The 10,066-nt window shown below is 31.5% G+C and overlaps 1 long non-coding RNA gene across 1 annotated transcript; it reads right to left on the bottom strand.

Moving 5' to 3' along the window:
* Positions 1-1,280: 1,280 nt before the first annotated feature.
* On the bottom strand, positions 1,281-4,332 carry LOC125505017. Its single transcript, XR_007281878.1, has 2 exons — positions 4,170-4,332; positions 1,281-1,864 (listed from the first exon to the last, which is right to left on the bottom strand). It is a non-coding gene; the product is annotated as an uncharacterized LOC125505017 (long non-coding RNA).
* Positions 4,333-10,066: the final 5,734 nt, after the last annotated feature.

The following is a 10,066-nucleotide window of genomic DNA, read 5'->3' as shown; positions in this document are numbered from 1 at the left end:
TCGTCCTAGTTCTTTGCCACCCGGTATATCGGCGTTTCATATGATTTTCTTGATTATCTTTGATTATTCTTGGTCAACACGTCTCAGACCAACTTTTCTGAGTTATCGGTTGCGAAACACACACTGCTTTTTCAAAACTTGCTGTTCCACATTCCACTTTAGGATTTTAATGTTTACATTCTTAGATCGATTTATAAATTTAATCTGCCATACATTTTCTGCACTGCTGTTGTAAAAACTAACTTAATACTTTGTCTATTCAGAATCAAACAATTGCGGTTAATATGTGAAAACGTGTAATTTTTTGGAAAAAAGATGCACAAATATTGCATTATTTACTCTTTTTCGGACAACATAATGCAAGCATGTGAACAGACAGTGCATTTCTTGTGTAACTGATTCTGTGAATAAATAACTTACTAAATTACTAAATAAGCGTTATGTTTGGTTCATTTTTGCTATACTTTTCTTCGTATATATGCCTAATTATATGGCTCAATATTAAAAAAATATATTTTTTTCAAGCAATTTCAATTTGATAAGCTCCCCACGAAGAAATAAAAATACTTAAGCAAAATGTAGTTATCTCATTTCATACGTACGGTACGATAAGATTGGTTTCGAGAATTTAAACAGTTTTTACTATTTCCTATTTTTCATTACTTTATTGCACTAAATCTTTCCAGCCTTAAACAACTTTCTACGATTTGGAAAATTGGGTGACTTGTTCAGCCATTAACATTAGTTAGACATTTTGCTTGTTCATAGATAATGAATTAATATAAAAGTTGTGATTCATAACGCTGTTCTGTGTAATCTGTTTTGCAATATGCTGATTTATTTTTTATTTATTTATATATTTATGGTTTCAATTGCTTCGCACCTGAGTTTTACAAAACTTATTGAATATCTATGTTGGTAATAAGGCAATCAATATTCACTAAGGTGGAAAACTTCAAGGATGATTCCTTTTTGAAAATAAAAGTAGTTAAGTAGTCAATATTATTCAAAACAAAATGCTAGGAAATCGAAAATATTGGGGTTTTGTTCTTAATCAGAAAAAATTCTACTACGCATATTTTTCACTTTTTTTAAATAATGCTACAGCATTGAAATAAACTTTAAATTGTTGAAATTTTTCTCTCTTTTTCCATTAAATGTAGGGTTTTGAACTAAAAAAATTATATATTATGGTATAGTGTATCGACAGGTCGCAGTTTTACTGTAGTCTTTTTAGAAGACAGTCTAGTTAATTTTTTAATGAATAATCACATAAAATATAAGTTATTAAAATAAGTTTTGACACTCGCTTTTATTTCAGTCCCTTTACATTCATACACGAAATATGAACAAATCGTAAGAAATAAACTTATTATTTAGACTAATGAAGAACATATCAATGTCGTACGAATAAGCAGATGCATTTTCACATAAAGAATTTCATGCCTGTACAATTTTCTGCTCGTGATGATTATAATATAATAAATAAATGAATTGTCTTTTATCATTGCAACATTGAAACGTTCTTTAAATTGCTGCTTTTCGACCCGCAATACTTTGCGTAACATTTTTAAATACATTCGTTTTAGAGGTTTTTCAAAAGTTTCACATGAATGAATCATCAATGAGAATGGTAATTTATTGCACCATCTACTTATTTGCAACATTAGGTACCTAATTTATTACAAATTCTTCACTATCTCCGCATTTTTCATATAGCTTTCTAATTGTCAACTTGCCACTTCACGTTTAATCACAAAATACCTTTTGAAGTTGATAGCTTTTGTTTAAAGCACCCTGTATATTTATTTTGCTCTATTTGGTGCTTTCTTGGCAGCGTTTTTGCACTTTGCGGTTCTATGGACTGTATATTTATTTTAATTCAAATTAAATAGCAAATAAATCACACGCTAAAGATAAACTTACTAAAACCAACATTAAATTGCAATTAATAAATATGTCTATAAGTGAACTAAGTGAATCTAAATCAATTAATTATAATTGCATGAACGTACCATGTATGTTCCATTCAAAACTCGTCTAAATTGGGAAGAATTGCAGGCAATTTGAGAATATAAGCCGCTTGTAATCAGACAACCTTCATATTTTACAATACTCTACCATTTATTTAAAATTATATGTCATTGTAAAACTGTTTTGTTTTTGTTGCGATCGCCCTCTCGATAAGCACTGTTATGCAAATATAGTTCCATCAGGTTATTATATTATGCATACAACCAGCACTGAAATGTGGCATTTTTTCAATATCTACTTTTGTTGCTGAGCGATTTACATTTTTAGTCGTAGTTAAGTATTTATTTTGCACGAAGAGAATGACTCTCCAAAATCACCACTATTGAACGCTTGGTCAACTTTCTAGTCTCATACTGAGGAAGGATTTTCCTCATTTTACGGCTATTAGAGCAATGTGTAAAGAACCCTTTATAGGTCGGGAAATAATCGTTTTTCCGCAATCCCTCTCTTGCGTGACTTGTGGGTGCGATTAGTTAGTTTAATGGCTTCGATTTCAGTTTTTGGGTTTGTCCATGTTGGCCTCAACCTTGATCCAAAGCAACCTTGGACTTATGATACCCCTTTTTCACATTCAGACATACTGGTTGAAATTTATCGAGAATACCGTAATATATTCAGCGGATTTCCGTCTTTTGTTTCCGCAGATAATGTAATCTCATTGGTGGTTTAGCAGATGTTTTCCATGTGAGAAATGCTAAACTATAAACCACTAATTAACCTGTCGAAACAAGCAGTAAATAAGTCGTTTAATATGATGTTGAAAGATTTATAGTTTACACTAAACTGCTTTTAAGTTTACACTAAACTGCCGGTCTTATCAGTTTGGTCATGTAGATAATATCAGTTTTTGAGCAAAATTAAGATCAGTAGGATTTGGAATTAATATTTGGTTAGAAATAAGCAGAAATAGAATCTGATACTGTCAACCAGACCCCAATTATAAACGTTTTGTCAATAGTAGGTAGATCTCAAAAATATCATCACTGTTAATATTCGTTGAAATTTGTTGAATAACGTTTCGGTATTAAATTAATCCATCCATCATCAATTATGGTGCCAGGTTCAGCTCTCTTTATTTGTCTCTGAAAATTGTTTAATTTAAAAGGGAAACGTTGAATGCTTATCGAAAATTACAGCTTCTTTTTATCATTGACATGGAATATTAATTTAATTTCATTAATTTTACAATATAATTTTATGAAACGAACCCAGAATCAATTTCTAAACGACAACTAAAGGTTATTACTGAATCGGATTTTCAATTCTCTATCCAACGATCTCAAAAGGAATTCTGTGACGCAAATGGTTCTTGAGAAAATAAAAATTTGCAAGTTCAAAAAAAAACACGCAAATCTAAAAATTTTTGAAATCTAGACTTTTTGAGAAAACTGCCGACACATCCATATCGATGGTTCACTTTCTAAAAAGGCTTTTTAGTTCTCTCTGAAATGATGTAAAAATGATTATTTTTGTTCATTTTGCCTCCGAGAAATGAGCAGAACGAGGACGGAAAACCTGAAATTTTGGCATAATCTTGCACCTAAGTGTCTGATATTCAAATTTCGCTGTCTGGGTCGAGACTACTCGAATTTCCTTACTCATGTTGTTATTACTGAATAGAATTTTTAGTTCTCTATCTATCGATGCTAAAACGTATTCTGTGGCTCAAATGGTTTATGAGAAACTTCGAAAAAAGCAGCGTCATGTTTGAGTCGATTTAGGAACTCAAAAAAAAAACTACGCAAATATAAAACTTTTTAAAATCAAGACTTTTTGAGAAACCTGCCAAAATATCCATATCGATGATTCACTGTCGAAAAAGGCTATTTAATTCTCTCTCGCGTTTTTGTTCATTTTGCTTCCGAGAAATGATCAAAAACGGTACGAAAAACATGAAATTTTGTCATAACCTTGCCCCTAAGTGTCTGATATTAAAATTTTGCTTTCTGAGTCAAAACTTCTCTATTTTCCTCATGTTATGACTCAAGAATTTTCAGTTCTCTAGCCAACGATATCAAGTCGAATTCTGTGGTGCAAATGGTTTTTAAGAAACTTTAAAATATATTTTACATAATTTTTATTAATGAATATTTATCTTTTGTGCAACATTATAAGCTCTAATAAGTAAAACTTACATAAACTATTGCTCCAACATGCAGGTCAAATATCATCAAAAGCCACTTTTCCTGTTGGCTCAATTTGCTTGAGCATAATCACATTTCCGACACGAATTCGACATTATGCAGATATTGAGGCATATAAAGAACAGAAACAGTCCATAAAATAGATGAACCTTAATTGGTGTTAATGTCGAAATGGGAGGAACAGCAAACCGGCGTCGTATTACCAAAATTTCCGTCTATTTAAAACTGCTATTACCATTCGTTATTTATTTTAGTCATTAATTGTCTTTTTATTTCATTATTATTTATTGTAGTGGTTTACTAATAATATATTGAATAATTCATATTGGCAAGTGTGACCTATTGCAAAGCCACTTCTACTTACATATTTTAGGTGTGCAATCATGAATTGTTCACGACATCGGTTGTAGAAGTAGTCAACGTTTTTCCGTTTAATTATTTAAACAACTTTATTCAGTTTTGTTCTTTTAAGCATTCAACTTCTCAAAAAAGTATAATATCTGTATTTTCTAACGGACCGGTTATGTTTTGTCACTTTAATAAACACTGTTTACAGCAGAACAGCTTATTAGAGTAATATTTATCTTTTATACATCTTTGTATCTTATATACATTATAAAAATAAAAATACAGGTTTGTTATTATCAGTCCACATAAAGGCCTAATTTAAAAAAAAACATTAATCACTTTAGACATTTAAGCGATTATTTATTTTTGGCGATGGATATGGAGTTTTAAAATTAGGTTTTTATCAATAAATATTTTATTTAAAAAAATACGTTTGTTTCGCCCTCTATGAGCACTAATGTTCCTATGGACAATTTGGAGCCCGCTTGCCTACAAGCTTCGGGCATTGCCTTCCACTAGATTCACTAGATGCCGCCAAGTAGCTGATTGTTATAAATTCATTTTTTTAAAGAAGTTTTAAGGCCCTGCTAATTTTTCTACCCTTTATCAGCAATCCTATTAGCCAATTCCATTGTTTTGGTATTGTTTTAATAAATTTAGTAAGTCGTCATTGTATTAATTTTTTTGTCAAGAAAATCAACTTAATTTTTTCGAAGAAAAAGTACATAATCACTGTTTTAATTTTAAGTAAAAAGTGACACTTAATAACATATTTGATTTTGAAATGTTCATATGCAGTTATTAGGAATTTGCTGATACCAATTCTAGTATTTTAACCAACATTGATTTCTGGTAAAACTATCATATATAGACTTGGAAAAGAAGAGTTACAAAGGAAATGTGTTATAGCTCTTGCTTTTTCAATAGATTAAAAATAACGTAAAGCTTATTGCCTTCTAACTTATACGGTAAAACTATAATTACTTTTAATTTTAGAACTTCGTCTGAATTATCGTCTTAAAAACCTTCAAAATTATTGTTTTGTTTTCAGTGTTTGAAGCGGGCAAAAATGAAAATCTGCCGTTATTTGCTCAAAGTGGACACCCAGGTTGGTCTGAATCACATGTAATATTTACTTAAATATTAATAAGCATTTATTTTTGCTTACATTTTTTCATTAAAGTCGTCTGTCACGTTCTTACAAAGCTGTTTTCAAAACTACACAAATAATGTTATTGCATGCTATTTTTATATTTAGCATAAGTCGATTCGGATTGTTCGTTCTCAAACAAAAATGGCATCAAACGCTTCACATAGAAAATGCTTTGAGAAATTTGGTAATTTTGATACGGTTTTGATATTTAAGAAGACTTTATCAGGTAACACAACAGATGGAAGATTAAGTCCGTTTGCTTCTGTTCAGTAAACTGCAGAATTATGTAGAGTAGAATCTCTGGTAGAATACACCTACTTGAAACATTAATTGCATTATTCTTATTCCATGAAAGTGCTATTTATTCCATTGGGTTCGTGGTTTCTGGCCGTTCACAGACTTGAAGATTGATAAACATGAAAATTTCTTGTGCATGGGAAAATGTTTTAGTAAATTTCCAAATAATTATTCAAAAGGTGGTTTAATGGAAATCTAGGGAAATATGGATGTTAAAAATGAAACAAATGGGTTAATATTTTAATATTTGATTGTTTTGAATTTATTTGAAGGAATTCTAAAAGTTTGAAGAATTAAATTAAAAAATTGTTGAACACTTGCCTTTTACACGGTTTTTCCATTACCCCACAATTTTTTTTTATTAAAACAACGTTTCGGTTGGTAAAATTTCAACTATTTTCAGGGAATAGGTACTGTTACACACTATTCACTTCAACGGAAAAGTTTATTCGTGACTAATTTAACCTTAACATTGTCTACCGCTTTTGCTTTTGCTTTTGTTTCCTTGAAAACTGCCTGTTTATCCAGCAAAAATCTGTTTGTCTAGTTCAGAGAGTCTTAAGCAATTAGTAGTTTATATGGCACATATAAAAACTCTAGGCTTACAACTATTACAATATTATATTCTGACACTATTAAATAGTCTGGTATCAATTCTGTAAAATTTCTTTGATAAAATTCTCGCCTCAATCCGGACAATGACACCGAAATTCGTCGCTTTTCACAAAAGGAATATATTTACAATTGCCCTAATAATGACGTCTTTGTATACAAACAGACATCCACTTTTCAGTCAGTCGGACAAAACCTTTCCACTTTGAAATCCTCAGACGTGATAGCTCTATTTTTCCAAACACCCGCTCAAAATTGGACTACAATGAGTTTCCAGATATAGAGTTTACGGAAACCAAACTTAATTGAACTATGTTTTATCTGTTCTTTAGTGTGTTAAATTTTTAATTTTAGTTCAAGTTTTGTATTGCTTGATTAATTGATTGTTTTGTTTGCAACTGAAGGTCTGGTGTGTGTGTCAGATCAGATTGGTCATTAGTTATGTTTTTTTTTYATATACTTTTAACTTAACGCTTTTTATACCTTTRAGGTTCATTCAGAGATCTTAATGCATATGCAAATAATGTTTGTTGTTTAATGAAAGTCGTTTGTTTACTGTGTTATGGAAACTACAGTATTATCTAAATARAYATACCGAGTGTCCAGTTGAAAACTTCYCACCCTTAATATCTTTCTTGCAGTTGAAAATATGAAAAATCGGAAAGACCCGTCAATTTCACTTGTAAGGGGGACACTTTAAATAMATMTTTTTAACCTCCTTGTTTCAACCCCTTAGGAGGGGTAGATGTCACCCAGAGARTCTTAAATGYGAAGGGGGRTCAAGTGGCACATCACTTTAGAGAGCGTTCAATTCTCTTTACATTAGTTACTTTGTTGCTTTTTGTCCAGAGGTTTCCGAATAATCGCGTTTCAAAGTTACAGAAACAATAAAACTTACCTGCATTGAGATTTTGTTCGTGGGCGCAGTTCAACAAAAATTATGTCATTGGGTTTCTTTATGGTACAAATGATTAGAATATTCGGTTACACCGTTAAAATCGTTGAATAACAGGAAGAAAATCTAGTTTAAATAATTAATTTCAAATTTATTGATTATTTTACAGTAAAACCTATGAGATCTATTTACGCATTATCTTATAAGTTGTCTTTTTTCCTGCAGACAATAATCAATCCTATTTTCAAATTCTCCCTAACATTGATAAAATATTCCCGGATAGATTGATTGGCTGTAGGGGACCAATTGAATGGCCTCCAATATCACCGGATTGAACACCCTTAGACTTATTTCTTTGGGGACATTTAAGTCCATTGTTTATAAAACACAATCTGCTGATATTGATGATCTTAAAACTTGAATTGTAGCAGAATGCCTGTCAATTCCCTGTGAAGATTTCTGAAATGTTAGGCAATAGTTCAAAAACAGATTTTATTATTGTTTACAGGACAATTGACAACATTTGAACAACTTGTTATATAATACCGTAGTAGGTCCCATAGGTTTTATTGTAGAAATTTATCTTCCGCAAATAAAAAGTTATTTTTGTCGATGTAAAATAATCAATAAATAAGATCAAAATCAAAAATAAGAAGTCAATGTTTAAAGTAGATTCTCTTCCTGTCATTCAACGATTTTAACAGTGTAAACTACTCTTCTAATCATTTGTTTTAAAAGGAGACCCAATACATTCGTTTTTGTTGAAACACCAACGTGAAAACTAAGATCTGAATGCAGGCAAGTTTAATTGTTTTTACAAATTTGAAACGTGATTTTTCGGAAACCTCTGGCCAAAAAGCAACAAAGTGGTAACTAATGTAAAGAACGCCCTTTAAAACGATGGGCTACTTGACCCCCCCTTCCTATTTCATATGCTCATGGTGACAGCTACCCATCCTAACGGGTTGAAACAAGGAGGTTAAAAATATTCATTTAAAGTGTCCCCCTTACAAATAAAATTGACTAGTCTTTCCGATTTTTCATATTTTTTACTGCAAGAAAGATATTAAGAATGGGAAGTTTTCAAATTGACACCCGGTATAGAAGAAACTTTATTTGATTATGATTCACAAATCAACAGAAAGGTTCTTCATCTAATGCAGGCCGCTGATTTAGTTTAATCTTTGAGTCTTTGAGCGAGTTTAGAAATCCTTCCAAAATAGGGAGGGAATAGAGAATGCAACTAAACTGAGAAACAATCAGACAATCCTGTATAAAATGTTTTTACCACATTAGCTTTTATTAAGTTTTTTTCAAATAAAATTTGAACTGCTCTTATTTGGAAACACGTAGCTACTAACAGTACTCGAAAAACATTCTTGATGTAAAAAAATAACTTATGTTAATATCAATGGTATTATGTGATTATCAGTGATTGTCCGCTATATATTTTTCACTCTAGCTTACGAGCTCTATTTTAGAGCCTGAGGCCAACTCAAATATGAGTTTGACATGGGCTGAAACATGTCTGCACGTCAGTCATATGTCGACAAATAATTCAGTTTCTTTCAAGAGATATTTGAATGGATGTCGAGGTGTTCTCTCGAATATAAATAATAAACAAAATATACGTCTTCAATGGGGTAAATTGGTGTAAAACCTGAACATTGTATATCACGAGGGTCTTTTTGGTTGAGTCCTTTCAGAAGCCTAGATATTGTTAAGAAAAAAATAATACGAGTTTAATTTGTAGAAACATTTTTTTCGTGGCAAGAATGGCAAGATTCAAAAAAATACCATGGAAGTTGTGAGCGAATTTTGATAGGATTTTTCTTAAGATGCGAATTAAGATGAATTGGCAAATTTATTAATTTGAATAACTGAACCTTCCTACGTGCTGAAGACGACAAATTATTCGTTAGTTGCTGGCTTTTTTATGAAATCGTCATCTTCCATTCTCTCCCTATATCAATACAGTTACATAATCGTAAAATTCATGTCTCAAGCCACGATCGGTGTGTAATATGAGAAGCTTTTCACACGTCTAAACTTCAAACATTAACCAGCAGTAAATACCCATATACAATTTCATATCGATATCGCCCCTCGTAGTGGCAATATGAAACTTTGAACGCCCGAAGTCTTATAAAAAGGTTTAGAAAGGTATAATAACCTGGGGTTTGGTAGCCATACAATATATTACCGAGCACAATTCATCCAATTGAAAAATATGAATGTACATGGTGAGATAGAAATTACGAAAAATGAGCAAGGGTGTTTAATGTCACAGTTGGAGTGGAATTTCAACTTTAAAGGGTGCACTAATTTAAATGTTAGGGAGCATTCATTTTCAAGAGCGAAAGTCGTATAAAACGCGTTAATAGCTGATAAAAATTTGTGAGTGTTCACATTTTCGGATTTCCTGCCTAATCGTGTTTCTTAAGCTTTTCTGGTGCTTCCGGTATCCCAAATACAACAATACCAGGGCCAAGCCTACTTACTAGTACTATCAATAACCATTTTGATAGTGATAACGCCTGGGCCAGTTTTGCCGTCGGATCAACACTTGCCGTTTGCGCTAAT

The sequence above is a fragment of the Dendroctonus ponderosae genome, unplaced genomic scaffold (assembly GCF_020466585.1).
Source record: "Dendroctonus ponderosae isolate FM_Combo_2020 unplaced genomic scaffold, Dpon_F_20191213v2 Dpon_F_20191213_61, whole genome shotgun sequence".
Lineage (NCBI taxonomy): Eukaryota > Metazoa > Arthropoda > Insecta > Coleoptera > Curculionidae > Dendroctonus > Dendroctonus ponderosae.
Note: the sequence above shows the minus strand (reverse complement) of the source record. Positions and strands in the feature narration are given on the sequence as shown.